At 43.3% G+C, this 18,094-nt stretch overlaps 1 long non-coding RNA gene across 2 annotated transcripts; it reads right to left on the minus strand.

Moving 5' to 3' along the window:
- Nucleotides 1–325: 325 nt before the first annotated feature.
- On the minus strand, nt 326–15,904 carry LOC148687016 (uncharacterized). 2 transcript variants are annotated; one of them, XR_015948602.1, is made up of 3 exons: nt 15,613–15,904; nt 1,746–1,853; nt 326–1,459 (listed from the first exon to the last, which is right to left on the minus strand). It is a non-coding gene; the product is annotated as an uncharacterized LOC148687016 (long non-coding RNA). The 2 variants fall into 2 exon arrangements; XR_015948603.1 differs by lacking the exons at nt 326–1,459; nt 1,746–1,853 and adding exons at nt 13,789–14,417; nt 14,715–14,822.
- Between the last annotated feature and the right edge of the window lie 2,190 nt (nt 15,905–18,094).

An 18,094-nucleotide genomic window follows, 5' to 3' on the forward strand; every position in this document is an offset into this window, starting at 1 on the left:
AATTGCAGGTGTTGACTGGGCTCATGTGATTTGTGTATGAGATTCTATATGAACACTGCTACATATGATGCAAGAGTGTTATGCAGAATGGAGGATCTGCTTTGTTGTATTCTTGCCTGTGCCTTCTGGAAGCTGGAGGGGCCCAGAGAGGGAAAGGAAGTGCATCTGAGCACAGAAGTCTGTTGCAAAGCATGAGATATGGCCCATATAATTAACATTTCCTCATATTGAGGAAAGGAAAGTATGAGGTACAGTGATATCTTTTGTGATGAAGATACAATAATTGCATTGGAACGAAAATAGAATACAGACCACAACTTCCTTTTTAAATTTTATTGAAAGAAATCATTGATGCGTAGGGTACAACAAGTAATACAAACTATTATTCTCACATTATTTCTGCATGCAAAACTAGCAGTGATTTTAACTATTATTATTGAACTCTATCTTGATTGGCCACCTAGAACTCCCACCAGTCCAAACTACTTAAAAATTTTGCTACGTTCCAGTTACATTGCAATGTTCAAAAAGATAACAGAGAACATTGGAGCTCTCCAACCAAGGAGGGGTTGGGAAGAACATTGTTCCTTGAGCTCCAGGAAGAGAGGAATTGTCACCATCCCTAGTACAGGTTATAGTATTTGATAACATCTTCTGTGATTTGCCAAGTTCATGCAGGGATGGGGAGCCATAAAGAGACCCACAAATCCTACTGACTAATCAATGCTTGGTCCATGTCCATCAACTGTCCAAAAAGCGTCCTGTCCCACCCCAATAGCTAAGTCAATTATGCATTTTGCAAGGGGAAATAACTTTTAAAACTATCAGACAGTGGAGTGTATAAATGAGTGAGCACAAATGAGTGGTCCTCCTATCAGGAGCAGGAAGGAGAAACGAAGTTGTAAATTGAATGAGTGCTTGATTAACAAGTATGGATAGCCAAAGTGGGGGTTTTCCTGTGCTTGTGGAGGCTTCCCAATGCACTCAGGATGCTGGAAAATCTTTGGTCGAAGATGTATGGCAGCCCTCTGCAAATACAGAAAACTCCCCAGGTCACACAGTCAGCCACCATTTTGTGGAGGATAGTGAGGCTGGTGGGTGTGGACCATCCCCTGAATGTGATTATTGGACGTGGCATCAAAATATTTGTGTGGGGCTTTTGTCTGTCATTTGAATTGCAATGGCACGAGGGAGGCCTAGCCTCCATCGAAAGGAAAAGATATGAAATGTCCTAATATAATATCTTTCAAAGGATAAAGAGAAGGAGAAGGATTTGTTACCCACCCTTTTACATGGATAGGCGAAAACAACTTCAGAATAGAATAGTAAGATCAGTCAAAACATAAGTTGCTATTACAGCATGATACTTTATTTGTATCTCCAGATGTCGTCTCTGTCCCACAGAGTTTTTTCCCATTTTTTTCACCACAATCTAAGATGTATTTAGCCAATTTGCCACCTGGAGAGAGAAAGAGAAGTACTTTTGTTGATACTAACTAGTGAAAGAAGATAATTTTATTGAATTACTCCATAGTCCATATCAAGAAAGAGGAAAATGCTTTCTCCACATTTTAAACTTCATTTAAAAGTATGCACTTAAACAGAATTTTGAACTACTAAAATGTCAACATTAAAATAAAATGAAAGATACATGTCCATTTTTTTATTTTAAGTTTTAAACTTATATCTCAGGTCATTCTAGTCCCAGTATAGAAAAAGGAAGATGGTTGACAGGAAAGACTTACCTGAAAATACTTCTGTCTTCATGCAGAATGGTCCCGCACATGTCTTCCCCTTCGGTTCGCATGGCTTGCCAGGCCCCTTTGTCATGCATAGCCTGCAATTCACAGCATCTGCTGTAACAGAGAACATTTCATTTGTGAAGGGACCAATTAATATTCGATGTACAACTAGACTTGCATCTCTATGTATAGATTAAGAGATGGAAATTGTACGCAAATTTGTGGCAAGCTCCTGTGCCCTGAGACTAGCAACAGCTTCCACCGAGACAACTAGACCCTCTTTTCTAAAGATAGCATGATCTGCCCTGCAACTTGCAGTGTTCATGTTTTTATCAGGAGGCAGATGAAAGGCAGCTTCCTCCCACTGGTGAAAGGGAAATCGAACTCTCCCCTGAAATTGCCTCCAAGGTACAGGATTTCACCTGAAGAACTGGATCTGCTGAATTGAAACAATTGTCAGTTGGGTTTTTCTGCGGTTTGATGTGCTTGGATTTAGCCACAAACAGTGGGTTTTCCTGGGGAAAGTGGTGACACAAATGGAAAACCGCTTGGCCCTTTCCTCAAAAGCACAGGATGATCAGAAGTGTGCATGAGCCCTAAAATGTATCCAGCTATATACATGCAACAAGAGGTGCGTAATTTGATTCACTTCTAAAAAACATACAAACATGCCTTGTCTATTTTGCCCCATTACCAGGATGCTCCACTTCCTTCTCACTGAAATGTTCACCTGGAGATAGTTGGTAGGGGATTAACTAGGGGCTTTCTCAATGTGCTCCAACACTGAACTATCACGTCCCCACTTTAGGAGGCATGTATTCCACCCTTGCCCCAAAGTACATCCCCTCCAGTTGCTCATAGATTTAACTTTCGTAAAACAGTCTTATTCTTCTTTTACCTATTTGGGGATGGGGAATGGGGGCAATACTTACCGCCAGTCCTGAGGCAAAGAAGAACACAAAATGCAAGTAGCCAGACCTGAACCAAACGTGGCCTTCGATTATCAAGACACAAGCTCTGCTCCATTGGAATGCCTTTTGTATGGAGAGACAGCTTTGGAAGGCTGGCAGCTGAGAAACCGCAGGCTTTCAGGGCAGACAGGAACACACTGCTCAATTTGAGGAGCTGTGTTCAAGATATCCATTATATATGGCTGAGAGGAACCCTCTTGGCTTCTTGCCTCATCCTGGTGGCCTTGAAAGGTCCAAGGAGTCTCTGGCAATATCCTTGGGTCACTCTGAAGGGCAGCAGAGAGTGAAGGCGATGGTTGACTTGGGCCCTTTCAGGCATAAAGTGCTGCTCAGTTTGAGGAACACACTGCTCAGTTAGAGGAGCGTAGTTCAAGACATCCATTATATAAGGCTGAAAGGAACTTTCTTGGCTTCTCGCCTCATCCTGGTGGGCTTCAAAGGTCCAAGGAGCCTCTGGCAATATCCTGGGTTGACAGTGAAGAGTAGCAAGGATGCAGGGAGTGGTTGCCTTGGGCCATTTCAGGCACAAAGTGCTGTTTGTTAGGACAAATCCAAGTGGGCTGAGGGATCAGCTGAAGACTGCACAGAACGTCCAAGATTTTATCTTTATTTTTCTCTGTCAACCTTCCATGAGCGTTACGTGGTCCTTTAATATCACATCCATCTCAGTACATGGTCAAAGACATAGGACCCGTTGATCAAAGCAGGTGAGCCCATGTCATTCATTGGCCTCCTCATGGATCTTTGTGGCTCCACAGCATTGGTTATAGATGCAAGTTTAACAAGTTATCAGTTGATTCATGTGAAAAGGTATCAATCTACCATCAGCTGAAGGAGAAGTTTTTCTACCACTGTTCCCAAGTACAGTCATTGTCTTTCCTCTGATAGGAGTGAATGGCAACTCTTCACTTGCAGGGGAGTAGGTCAAGTGTTGCACTTGAGAGATCTATGGGCAGAAGCTGAAACCTGTTCTCTAGCTTTTGACTGCTATAGCCAGGATGCCCCACTATTTCTCCCTAGTCAGAAAACCAAATCTTTCTCTAGATAGAAAAACTTGGTAATAACTAGTAGCAACAGGTCAGCTTCTGAAAAACAACAGGTTGCTTGGCTTGAGGAACCAGGCAATAGAAGCCAACAGAAGCTTATTAGCATCTCAGGGCACCTGATCCTGATGGGGTTGATGGGTACTAGAATCCTCTGGCAGCATGCTGGGGTGTCTCTGAGGAACAACAAGGATGTGGGCTGCCTTTCAGTATTGCGGGCATAATGTGCTGCTTGTTAGGATAAATCCCGATGGACTGAGGGATTAGCCAAATGTTGTGCAGAATGTCCTAGAACTCTGTGGCCACCTGATACTATCTTACATGGAAGGAACGCCTGTTTCTTTCAATTAACAAGACCTCATTGTGGCTTAATTGCAGTGCGTTTGTAACTGTCCATTTGCTAAGCAGAAACAGCCCCGGTCTGTATCTGGATGGGCAGCTACACGGGAGTGCAATGTGCTGCAAAAAACAAAAACAAAAAACCTCCCCTTTTAAGGGACGCGGGTGGCGCTGTGATCTAAACCACTGAGCCTCTTTGGCTTGCTGATCAGAAGGTTGGAGGTTCAAATCCCCGCGATGGGGTGAGTTCCTGTTGCTCAGTCCCAGCTCCTGCCAACCTAGCAGTTCGAAAGCACGCCAAAAATTGCAAGTAGATAAATATCGCTCAGGCAGGAAGGTAAACGGCATTTCCGTGTGCTGCTCTGGTTTGCCAGAAGCAGTTTAGTCATGCTGGCCACATGACCCGGAAGATGTACACCGGCCATAGCTGTCATCTCTCCCCTTTTCTCACGAGGAATCCTATTCAGAATACGGGAATTTCCCTTTAAAAAGGGAAAAGTTGACAGCTACGACACCAGCTCCCTCGGCCAATAAAGTGAGATGAGCGCTGCAACCCCAGAGTCATCCAAGACTTCACCTAATGGTAGAAGGCATTTCCTCCCTACCACCCCAAAGTATATCTCTCCTGCTACTAATAGATTCAACCTATGTAAAGCAGTGGCTTATTCATTTACCTCTTCTGGCATGAGTGGATGGGGGCAATACTTACCTCCAGTCCCGAGGCAAAGCAGAACACAGAATGTAAGCAGCAAGACCTGAACAAGACATGGCCTTCGATTACCAAGAAACAAGCTCTGCTCCATTGAAATGCCTTTTGTATGGAGAGACAGCTTTTGAAGGATGGCAGCTGAGAAACCGCAGGCTTTCAGGGCAGACAGGAAAACACTGCTCTGTTTGAGGAGCCGGGTTCAAGATAACCATTATATATGGCTGGGAGGAACCCTCTTGGCTTCTCGCCTCCTCCTGGTGGCCTTGAGAGGTCCCAGGAGTCACTGGCAATATCCTTTGGTCACTCTGAAGGTCAGCAGAGAGTGAAGGCGATGGTTGTCTTGGCCCCTTTCAGGCATAAAGTGCTGGTTGTTAGGACAAATCCAAAAGGGCTGAGGAATCAGCTGCATGCTGTACAAAATGTCCCGGACCTAAGTAGATGCCTGATGCTATATTACGAGGGTTTTGTGTTCAACTCCAGGTTTCAATTGTAATAGTACGGTGTGCCGAGCAGGCAATGCTCAACTAGCCTGCTTATGAAACAGAATGGGTGACTTCTGGCTAGCGCATTCCTGAATGGTTCTGTTAGTAGCTTTCTTTTGTATCTCACTGCTGCTCACAGTGGAATGAATGGTATGCACAGCTATGTGTTTCTGTCTCCCATGAGCCATAAATAAGTAGTCCTTTGATAATGCATGTACAGTATCTTCAACTTTACTCAAAGACGTGAGACATGGAGAGACACCAGGCTTGCAAGACAGACTCTGATTCCTGGCAATCCCATGAACAGATATTCTGGCCACCTCCATATTTCTTGGAGCCAAATAGCATCCAATAGGAACTGATGCTTTTAACTGGGGAGAGGTAGAAGGTTGGCTGGTTAGTCAGTTGACTGAGGTCCTTTTATTTTGGATTTTGAGTGCAAAGACACGGAGAAACATACTAATATGCTACTGTTATGTTAATGTTTGGGGTTGCCAATTGCAGGTGCTGACTGGGCTCATGTGATTTGTGTGTGGGATTCTATATGAACACTGCTACATATGATGCAAGAGTGTTATGCAGACTGGAGGATCTGCTTTGTTGTATTCTTGCCTGTGTCTTCTGGAAGCTGGAGGGGCCCAGAGAGGAAAAGGAAGTGCTGCTGAGCACAGAAGTCTGTTGCCAAGCATGGGATATGGCCCATATAATTAACATTTCCTCAATTTTGAGGAAAGGAAAGTATGAGGTACAGTGATTTCTCTTGTGATCAAGATACAATAATTGCACAGGAACCAAAATAGAATACAGACCACAACTTCCTTTTTACTTTTTATTGAAAGAAATCATTGATGTGTGAGGTACAACAAATAATACAAACTATTATTATAACAACAAATAATACAAACTAAGTGTTGGTACTGACCTTTAAAACCCTAAACGGCCTCGGTCCTGTATACCTGGAGGAGCGTCTCCACCCCCACCATTCATCCTGGACACTGAGATCCAGCACTGAGGGCCTTCTGGTGGTTCCCTCATTGCGTGAAGTGAGGTTACAGGGAACCAGACAGAGGGCCTTCTCGGTAGTGGCATCCGCCCTGTGGAACGCCCTCCCAGCAGATGCCAAGGCAATTATTTTACTTTTAGAAGACAACTGAAGGCGGCCCTGTTCAGGGAAGTTTTTTTTATGTTTGATGCTGTACTGTTTTTAATATTTGGTTGGAAGCCGCCCAGAGTGGCTGGAGAAACCCAGACAGATGGGTGGGGTATAAATAATAAGTTGTTGTTGTTGTTGTTGTTGTTGTTGTTGTTGTTGCATTATTTCTGCATGCAAAACTAGCAATGATTTTAACTATTATTATTGAACTCTATCTTGATTGGCCACCTAGAACTCCCACCAGTCCAAACTACTTAAGAACTTTGCTCTGTTCTAGTTACTTTGCAATGTTCAGGAAAGGGAACAGAGAACATTCGAGCTCTCCAACCAAGGAGGGGTTGGGAAGAACATTGCTCCTTGAGCTCCAGGAAGAGAGGAATTGTCACCATCCCTAGCACAGGTTATAGTATTTGATAACATCTTCTGTGATTTGCCAAGTTCATGCAGGGATGGGCAGCCCTAAAGAGACCCACAAATCCCACCGACTGTGCAAATCACTGCTTGGAACATGTCCATCAACTGTCCAAAAAGCATCCTGTCCCACCCCAATAGCTAAGTAAATTATGCATTTTGCAAGGGGAACTTACTTTTCAAACTATCAGACAATGGAGTGTATAAATGAGTGAGCACAAATGAGTGGTCCTCCTATCGGGAGCAGGAAGGAGAAAAGAAGTTGTAAACTGAATGAGTGTTTGATTAACAAATATGGATAGCCAAACTGGGGTTTTTTCCTGTGCTCGTGGAGGCTTCACAATGCACTTAGGGTGCTGGAAAATCTTTGGTCGAAGATGTATGGCAGCCCTCTGCAAATACAGAAGACTCCCCAGGTCACACAGTCAGCTACCATTTTGTGGAGGATAGTGAGGCTGGTGGTTGTGGAACATCCCCTGGACGTGATTATTGGACGTGGCATCAGAATATTTGTGTGGGGCTTTTATCTTTCAAAGGATAAAGAGAAGGAGAAGGATTTGTTACCCACCCTTTTACATGGATAGGCGACAACAACTTAAGAATAGGATAGTAAGATCAGTCAGAACATAAGTCGCTATTACAGCATGATACTTTCTTTTTTTCTCCCGATGTCACCTCTGTCCCACAGAGTCTTTCCGAATTCTTTTCACCACATTCTTTGACGTAACCAGCCAATTTGCCATTTTGACCTGGAGAGAGAAAGAGAAGTACTTATGTTGATACCAACTAGTGAAAGAAGAGAATTTTACTGAATTACTCCATAGTCCATATCAAGAAAGAGGAAAAAGCTTTCTCCACATTTTAAACTTCATTTAAAAATATGCACTTTAACTAAATTTTACTAAAATGTCAACATTAAAATAAAATGAAAACTTATGAAAGATACATGTCCAATTTTTTATTTTTATTTTTAAACTTATATCTCAGGTCATTCTAGTCCCAGCATAGAAAAAGGAAGATGGTTGACAGGAAAGACTTACCTGCAAATACTTCTATCTTCATGCAAAATGGTCCCGTACATGTCTTCCCCTTCGGTTCGCATGGCTTGCCAGGCCCCTTTGAAGTGCATAAGCTGCATTTCACAGCATCTGTTGTAACAGACAGCATTTCATTTGTGAAGGGACCAATCAATATTCAATGTCCAACTAAACTTGCATCTCTGTGTATAGATGAAGAGATGGAAATTGTATTCAAATTCGTGGCAAGCTCCTGTGCCCTGAGACTAGCAACACCTTCCACCTAGCCGAGTGAAATCTCCTTTTCAAAGATGGCACAATCTGTTCTGCAACTTGCAGTGTTCATGTTTTTATCAGGAGGCAGATGAAAAGGAGCTTCCTCCCACTGTTGAAAGGGAAATCGAACTCTCCCCTGAAATTGTCTCCAAGGTACAGGATTTCACCTGAAGAAGTGTATCTGCTGAATTGAAACAATTGTCAGTTGGGTTTTTCTGCAGATTGATGTGCTTGGATTTAGCCAAAAACAATGGGGTTTCCTCGGGAAAGTGGTGAGGCAAATGGAAAACTGCTTGGCCCTTTCCTCAAAAGCACAGGATGATCAGCAGTGTGCATGAGCCCTAAAATGTATCCAGCTATATACATGCAACAAGAGGTGGGTAATTTGATTTACTTCTACAAACACAGGGAACTGCCTTGTCTATTTTGCCCCATTACCAGGATGCTCCACTTTCTTGTCACTGAAATGTTCACATGGAAATGATAGGTAAGGGATTAACTAGGGGCTTTCTCAATGGAAGGCATGTGCTCCAACACTGAAGTATCACATCCCCACTTTAGGAGGCATGTATTCCACTCTTGCCCCAAAGTACATCCCCTCCAGTTGCTCATAGATTTAACCTATGTAAAACAGTGTCTTATTCTTGTTTTACCTATTTGGGAATGGGGAATGGGGGCAATACTTACCTCCAGGCCTGAGGCAAAGCAGAACACAGAATGCAAGCAGCCAGACCTGAACCAGACGTGGCCTTCGATTACCAAGAAACAAGCTCTGCTCCATTGGAATGCCTTTTGTATGGAGAGACAGCTTCGGAAGGCTGGCAGCTGAGAAACCGCAGGTTTTCAGGGCAGACAGGATCACGCATCCCTTATATACGGCTGAAATGAACCTTCTTGGCTTCTCACCTCATCCTGGTGGCTTTGAAAGGTCAAAGAAGCCTCTGGCAATATCCTGGGTTGACAGTGAAGAATAGCAAAGATGAAGGCAATGGTTGTCTTGGGCCATTTCAGGCACAAAGTGCTGGTTGTTAGGACAAATCCAAATGGGCTGAGGGATTAACTGAAGACTGCACAGAACATCCCAGATCTCATCTTTTGAATTGCTTGTTCCTATCATTGAGCTTTCTGTTCAGCTCTGGGTTTCAATTGTTACACAAAGATGTTTTGAGCAGCCAATTCTCAATCAGCTTGCATGCTGGCTTGATCATCCATATTTCTTTTCTTTTTTTCTTTTTATAAAAAAAGACTTTATTGTATATTGCAATCAATACAGTTAAAAATAAACTATACAGTCATAACTATGTACAGTTGTCTTTTTTGTTTCCCGCATAGTTCATCCCCCCTGTATACCCCCCACCCTTCCCTTCCCCTTGACTTCACAACCGTATCTAAACTTATCCCGTTTTTCTCTAATGATAGTCTGCACACCATTATTCTTATATATCCCAAAGTTTCTTACAATACCGAATCTTTCCTGACTTCCCCATTTTAATCATTACATTACGTAGTTTCCCAATGCTGTTTTACTAAATAAAGCCTTTTAGATATCGGAGATAAGACTTGAAATCTCTAATTTACTTTGTAAATAATTTATAAATATCTTCCAATTATTTTGTGAATCTTCATTTTTTATATTGTTGATTTCATCATGTTTTTTTTTTGCTAGGGTATAATAATTAAAGAGTTTTTCTTGCCATTCTTCTTTACTCGGGACGTTTGTGGCCTTCCAATTTTTCACAATTAAGATCCTCGCAGCGGTTACCGCATAGCTGATACAGCATCTATCCCTGGGTTTGATGTCGTCCGGGAGCATTCCCAAAAGAAACAATTTCAGGTATTTCAATATTTTTTTTAGTTCTTTATAGATCATATCCCAGTATACCCTGATTATTTTACAATTCCACCATATGTGTATGTTAGTTCCTGCCTCTTGGTTACACCTCCAACATATATTACTCTGGCCTAGATACATTTTGCCCAGTTTGACTGGGGTCAGGTACCCTCTATATTGCATTTTTAGTAGGTTCTCTTTCAGATCGTAGTTCAGCGTAAAATTTAGATCTCTCTTCCATTAATTTTCCTAATCTTTCATTAATATTGGTTTTTTCCTAATTCTTGGCTCCATTTGATCATATATTCCTTAGTCATTTCCTCTTCTGTTTTCCATTTTAATATAATTTGGTATAGGTTTTTTTTATAAATTTGTCTTTATCAATAATATCTCTTCTAATTTAGATTTTTTTTGTTAAATCCTAATTGTTTATCGATTTGTAACCTTTGATTTACTTGAAAATATTGTAGCCAAGTATTTAAGAGACCCTTTATTTCCGCGTATTCCTTTAACTGCCATTTCCCCTCTTTTTCTATTAATAAATCTTTGTATGTTGGCCATTTTGTTTCCATGTTTTTCCTTTTCACAGCTACTAACTCTACTGGTGAAAGCCACCAGGGTGTCTTAGGTTCGAAATATTTTCTGTATTTTTGCCATGTTAAATATAAAGATTTTCGAATGGTGTTATACATGAAAATATTTCTTTTTTCTATTTTTTCCTTCATCAAATAATGATGCCAACCAAACCCCACTCCCTGTCCTTCCAGGTCTAAAAGGTCTGTATCTTTCAATGTGATCCAATCTTTTATCCACCACAGCACCGCTGCATCGTGGTAGCTTTCGAGATCAGGTAGGCCATACCCGCCTCTGTGTCTGTGGTCTATCATGACTTTGTATTTTACTCTTGGTCTTTTCCCATTCCATATAAATTTGGATATATCTTTTTTCCAATCTATAAAAATTTTTTCTTTGCCTAATATTGTTAGGTTCTGAAACAGATAGTTCATTCTCGAGATCACACACATTTTTATTACTGCTATTCTTCCTAATAGGGACAATTTCAAATTATTCCATACTTCTAAATTTTGTTTTATCTTTTTCCAGGTTTCTTTATAATTTTCTTGAATTAGATCAATCCCTTTTATTGTAGTTTGAATTTCTAGTTACAGGTAGGTAGCCGTGTTGGTCTGAGTCGAAGCAAAATAAAAAAATTCCTTCAGTAGCACCTTAAAGACCAACTAAGTTTTTATTTTGGTATGAGCTTTCGTGTGCATGCACACTTCTTCAGATACACTGGAAACGGAAGTGTCAGACCCTTATATATATACAGAGGGTGGTGGGGGTGGGTGGGTGGGAATGGGTGATGGCCTGATGGGAGTGGTAAACCTGTGGATGGCTGTTAACGGCTGCTGATGGCTGCAATTAGTCCTGGGGGGAAAAACAAGGGCTGAGGCGCTAAAGAAAGCTTGACCATGCATAATGAGATAAGAATCCGATGTCTCTATTCATCCCAGGTGGCTCCATGGTTTTAAGCTTGGTAATTAGTTCCAACTGTTTCATAAGCAGGATGAGGCGAGAAGCCAAGAGCGTTCCTCTCAGCCGCGACTGGACCTAATTGCCAGGGTTCCCTTTACCGTTATAGTAGAAGGCATTTCCTGCCTACAACCCCAAAGTATATCTCTCCTGCTACTAATGGATTCAACCTATGTAAAACAGTGGCTTATTCTTCTTTTACCTCTTCTGGCATGAGTGGATGGGGGCAATTAGTACCTCCAGTCCTGAGGCAACGCAGAACACAGAATGTAAGCAGCAAGACCTGAACCCAGGGCCGGTGCGTCCATTTAGACGAACAAGGCAGATGCCTAGGGCACGAAAATGGAGGGGGCGCTGGCCAGCCTGCCCCGCAAATTCCCTGCGCCACTGCTGCCCTCCCATGGCGCACGCTCGCGTTCCCCCTGCTTTTGGAGGGGATGCTGTGAGCTCTTCAGTGGTTGCAGCGAGTGAGCGGTGGCAGCGGCAGTGCCCGTAGCTGAAGCTTTCAGCTATGGGCGCTGCCGCCGCCGCCGCTCCCTCACTGCAGCCGCTGAGGAGCTCACAGCGTCCCCTCCATAGGCGGGAGGGCGCTGAGCTCTCCTTTTGGCTTGCGCTCCTCCCGCCTATGGAGGGGACGCAGGGGTGTCAGCGGCGTTGTGTGTGGGTCATGACGCATGCGCCCGGGGGGGCGCCAGAAGGTTATTTTGCCTAGGGCGCAAAAAGCCTAGCACCGGCCCTGCCTGAACCAGACGTGGCCTTTGATTACCAAGAAACAAGCTCTGCTCTATTGAAATGCCTTTGAATGGAGAGACAGCTTTCAAAGGCTGGCAGCTGAGAAACCACAGGCTTTCAGGGCAGACCGGAACACACTGCTCTCTTTGAGGAGCTGGGTTCAAGATATCCATTATATACGGCTGAGAGGAACGCTCTTGGCTTCTCGCCTCATCCTGCTTAAGAAACAGAATGGGTGACTTCTGGCTAGCGCTTTCCTGAATCATTCTGTTAGTAGCTTTCTTTTGTATCTCACTGCTGCTCACAGTGAAATGAATGGTATGCACAGCTATGTGTTTCTGTCTCCCATGAGTCATAAACAAGTAGTCCTTTGATAATGCATGTATCTTCAACTTTACTCAAAGATCATACAATCATAGAACCATATGGTTGGAAGGGACCACAAGGGCCATCCAGTCCAACCCCCTGCTGAGCAGGAAATACCATCAAAGCATTCTTGAGATATGCCTGTCAAGCCTCTGCTTAAAGACCTCCAAAGAAGGAGACCTCCAAAGATGTGGGACAGGGAGAGACAGAATACTTGCAAGAGAGACTCTCATTCCTGGCAATCTCATGAACAGGTATTCTGGCCACCTCCATATTTCTTGGAGCCAAATAGCATCCAATAGGAAGTGATGCTTTTCATTGGGGAGAGGTGGAAGGTTGGCTGGTTAGTCAGTTGACTGAGGCACTTTGCTGACTGGGCTCATGTGATTTGTGTATGGGATTCTATATGAACACCACCATATATGATGCAAGAGTGTTATGCAGAATGGAGGATCTGCTTTGTAGTATTCTTGCCTGTGTCTTCTGGAAGATGGAGGGGCCCAGAGAGGAAAAGGAAGTGCTGCTGAGCACAGAAGTCTGTTGCAAAGCATGGGATATGGCCCATATAATTAAAATTTCCTCAATTTTGAGGAAAGGAAAGTATGAGGTACAGGGATTTCTTTTGTGATCAAGATACAATAATTGCACAGGAACCAAAATAGAATACAGACCACAACTTCCTTTTTAAATTTTATTGAAAGAAATCATTGATGCGTAGGGTACAACAAGTAATACAAACTATTATTCTTGCATTATTTCTTTATGCCAAACTAGCAGTGATTATTATTATTACTACAGGTATTATTATTTAACTCCAACGAGTCCAAACTACTTAAAAACTTCCCTACGTTCCAGTTATATTGCAATGTTCATGAAAGAGAACAGAGAACATTTGAGCTCTCCAACCAAGGAAGGGTTGGGACGAACATTGTTCCTTGAGTTTCAGGAAGAGAGGAATTGTCACCATCCCTAGCACAGGTTATAGTATTTGATAACATCTTCTGTGATTTGCCAAGTTCATGCAGGGATGGGCAGCCATAAAGAGACCCACAAATCCCACCGCCTGTGCAAATCATTGCTTGGTACATGTACATCAACTGTCCAAAAAGCATCCTATCTCACCCCAATAGCTAAGTCAATTATGCATTTTGCAAGGGGAACTTACTTTTCAAACTATCAGACAATGGAGTGTATAAATGAGTGAGCACAAATGAGTGGTCCTCCTATCGGGAGCAGGAAGGAGAAAAGAAGTTGTAAACTGAATGAGTGTTTGATTAACAAATATGGATAGCCAAAGTGGGGTTTTTCCTGTGCTTGTGGAGGCTTCACAATGCACTTAGGGTGCTGGAAAATCTTTGGTCGAAGATGTATGGCAGCCCTCTGCAAATACAGAAGACTCCCCAGGTCACACAGTCAGCTACCATTTTGTGGAGGATAGTGAGACTAGTGGGTGTGGAACATCCCCTGGACGTGATTATTGGACGTGGCATCAGAATATTTGTGTGGGGCTTTTGTCTGTCATTTGAATTGCAATGGCAGGAGGAAGACCTGGCGTCCATTGAAAGGAAAAGATATGAAATGTCCTAATATAATATCTTTCAAAGGAAAAGAGAAGGAGAAGGATTTGTTACCCACCCTGTTACATGGATAGGGGAAAACAACTTAAGAATAGAATAGGAAGATCAGTCAGAACATAAGTCGCTATTACAGCATGATACTTTCTTTGTTTCTTCCCCAGATATCACCACTTTCTCACAGTGTATTTCCACATCGTTTTCACCACAGGCTTTGATGTACCTAACCAATTTGCCACCTGGAGAGAGAAAGAGAAGCACTTATGTTGATACTAACTAGTGAAAGAAGAGAATGTTACTGAATTACTCCATAGTCCATATCAAGAAAGAGGAAAAAGCTTTCTCCACATTTTAAACTTCATTTAAAAATATGCACTTAAACAGAATTGTGTACTACAAAAAGGTCAACATTAAAATAAAATGAAAACATATGAAGGATACATGTCCAATTTTTTTAGTTTTAGTTTTAAACTTATATCTCAGGTCATTCTAGTCCCAGCATAGAAAAAGGAAGATGGTTGACAGGAAAGACTTACCTGAATGTACTTCTAGCTTCATGCAGAAGGGTCCCGTACATGTCTTCTCCTCTGGTTCGCATGGAATGCCAGGCCCCGTTGAAGTGCATTCACTGCATTTTACAGCATCTGTTGTAACAGACAGCATTTCATTTGTGAAGGGATCAATCAATATTCAATGTCCAACTAAACTTGCATCTCCATGTATGGATTAAGAGATGGAAATTGTACGCAAATTTGTGGCAAGCTCCTGTGCCCTGAGACTAGCAACACCTTCCACCGAGACAACTAGACCCTCTTTTCCAAAGATAGCATGATCTGCCCTGCAATTGCAGTGTTCATGTTTTAATCAGGAGGCAGATGAAAAGGGAAATTGAACTCTCCCCTGAAATTGCCTCCAAGGTACAGGATTTCACCTTAAGAACTGTATCTGCTCAGTTGGGTTTTTCTGCTGTTTGATGTGCTTGGATTTAGCCAAAAACAATAGGTTTTCCTGGGGAAAGTGGTGAGGCAAATGGGAAACTGCTTGGCCCTTTCCTCAAAAGCACAGGATGATCAGCAGTGTCCATGAGCTCTAAATCTCTCCAGCTATAAACATGCAACAAGAGTTGGGTCATTTGATTCACTTCTACAAACATAGGGAACTGCCTTGTCTATTTTGACCCATTATCAGGATGCTCCACTCTCTTCTCACTGAAATGTTCACATGGAAATGATATGTAAGGGATTAACTAGGGGCTTTCTCAATGGAAGGCATGTGCTCCAACACTGAACTATCACATCCCCACTTTAGGAGGCATGTATTCCACTCTTTCCCCAAAGTACATCCCCTCCAGTTGCTCAGGGATTTAACCTATGTAAAACAGTGTCTTATTCTTGTTTTACCTATTTGGAAATGGGGAATGGGGGCAATACTTACCTCCAGGCCATAGGCAAAGCAGAACACAGAATGCAAGCAGCCAGACCTGAACCAGACGTGGCCTTCGATTATCAAGAAACAAGCACTGCTCCATTGGAATGCCTTTTCTATGCAGAGACAGCTTTGGAAGGCTGGCAGCTGAGAAACCGCAGGTTTTCAGGGCAGGCAGGATCACGCATCCCTTATATAAGGCTGAAAGGAACCTTCTTGGCTTCTCACCTCATCCTGGTGGCTTTGAAAGGTCAAAGAAGCCTCTGGCAATATCCTGGGTTGACAGTGAAGAATAGGATGAAGGCAGTGGTTGTCTTGGGCCATTTCAGGCACAAAGTGCTGGTTGTTAGGACAAATCCAAATGGGCTGAGGGATTAGCTGAAGACTGCACAGAGCATCCCAGATCTCATCTTTTGAATTGCTTGTTCCTTTCATTGGGTTTTCTGTTCAGCTCTGGGTTTCAATTGTTACACAAAGATGTTTTGAGCAGCCAATTCTCAAACAGCTTGCATGCTGGCTTGATCATCCATATTTCTAAATCGTTCTGCTAGAAGGAGCTCACTTTTTTTATTCTGTTGCTGCTCACAGCAGTATGAAAGGTGTGCACAAGTATTTTTCTCTGTCAACCTTCCATGAGTAATACGTGGTCCTTTAATATCACATCCATCTCAGACCATGTTCAAAGACATAGGACCCGGTGATCAAAGCAGGTGAGCCCATGTCATTCATTGGCCTCCTCATGGATGTTTGGGGCTCCACAGCATTGGTTATAGATGCCAGTTTAACAAGTTATCAGTTGATTCATGTGAAAAGGTATCAATCTACCATCTTCAGCTGAAGGAGAAGTTTTTTTACCACTGTTCCCATTTGCAGTGATTGTCTTTCCTCTGATAAGCTTTCCTCTGAGCTTGGAGTGCAGCGACTGAGGAAGGAGCAGAAGGTGAGCTGAGTTTGGGATACACTCTGTAGGTTTTGTGGCTTTGTCTTTTGGGGCTGTGTGTGAGTAAGTTGGTGTGCTTATTTGTTTTCTTACTTGTTTGTGTGCTCGTGCTGGTTTTCTAGGGCTGCTGCCTCTTGGATTTGGGTGACTGTCCAGGCTTGTGTGGGTGTTTGTTTCTGGCTGTGACCTTTCACCTAGAAGTGTGAGTCAGGAGGGTCAGGTGATTAGCTGTGGGCGGAGCTAGTCAGAGTTTGGAGTGTAGCGGCGCGCGCCTAGCGGCATGCGCAGTTTGACCCATCTTTTTGATCTAGGGCAGCAAGTCTCACACGTTTGTTAGGGGGGACCTAGGCCTCTTCCTCTTTCCTCCTTGACTTCAAGGTTTTCAAGATGGAGGTGGAGGGAACAACCGTTGTCACCTGCAATTCCTGTGCAATGTTTGTTTTCTTGCCAAAGGATGTGGGTAGCTACACCTGCAACAATTGCTAGTTGGTTGCCCTACTAGAAAACAAGCTTGCCCTTCTGGAAGAGAAGGTGCAGCAGCTTCAGGGGCGTGTATCTACGCTCCAGAGAATTAAAGAGCTGGAGCTTTTCTTGGATGCAGCAGAGCATACTGTCTGCACCAAGGAGGAGACAGGGGACCTCCCTGAGGAGGAGGTCAGTTCCCCAACACAGCAGCCAGATGTATGGAGGAACGTGACTCATAGAAGTAGAAGGCCCAGGGATCGCTCTGAGTGCTTAGAATTACACAACCGTTTTGAAGTGCTCATGGAAGACGAGGAACAGATTCCACTTGAGGATCTCTCCCTCATCACAGTTGATGAGGAATATGAAGACGAGCAGCAAAGTCAGTCCTCCGGGAATATGCAGGTAACCTTGGAAGGGACAGCACATGGAAGAATCCCAACCAAGCCTATGAAGAGGCGTGTAGTGGTGATAGGGGATTCCCTACTGAGGGGTACAGAAGCAGTGATCTGTGGGCCTGACAAGATGTCTCGAGAGGTGTGCTGTCTACCCGGGGCCAAGATCAAAGATGTAACAGAACGGTTGCAAGAAATCATATAACCCACCGACAAATACCCCTTCCTTTTGGTGCATGTGGGAACCAATGACACTGCAAGCCATAGCTTACAGAAGATCAAAAATGATTATGAGGCTCTGGGCAGGAAGTTGAAGCAATTAAATGCACAAATTGTCATCTCTTCTGTCCTCCCAGTTGAACGACATGGCCCAGGGAGAGAGGGAAAAATAGGGGAAGTGAACAACTGGCTTCGCAAATGGTGCAAACAGGAACGGTTTGGATTCCTAGATCACGGTCTGCAGTTTCTTGAAGATGGACTTCTGGCAAGTGATGGACTGCACCTCACAAAAGTTGGGAGGAATGTTTTTGCCACGAAACTAAAAAACCTCATCAGGAGGGCTTTAAACTGACTTATGTGGGGGAGGGAGACAGTGGTCCTGAAGGTAGGAGTCTATCAAATGCTGAAGATGACCATCCAAATGTCAAGGACCAAATGGAGCAAGCAGCATGCAGACCTAGTGGTGGGACGAAAA

This window comes from Zootoca vivipara, chromosome 2 (assembly GCF_965207765.1).
Source record: "Zootoca vivipara chromosome 2, rZooViv2.hap1.1, whole genome shotgun sequence".
Lineage (NCBI taxonomy): Eukaryota > Metazoa > Chordata > Lepidosauria > Squamata > Lacertidae > Zootoca > Zootoca vivipara.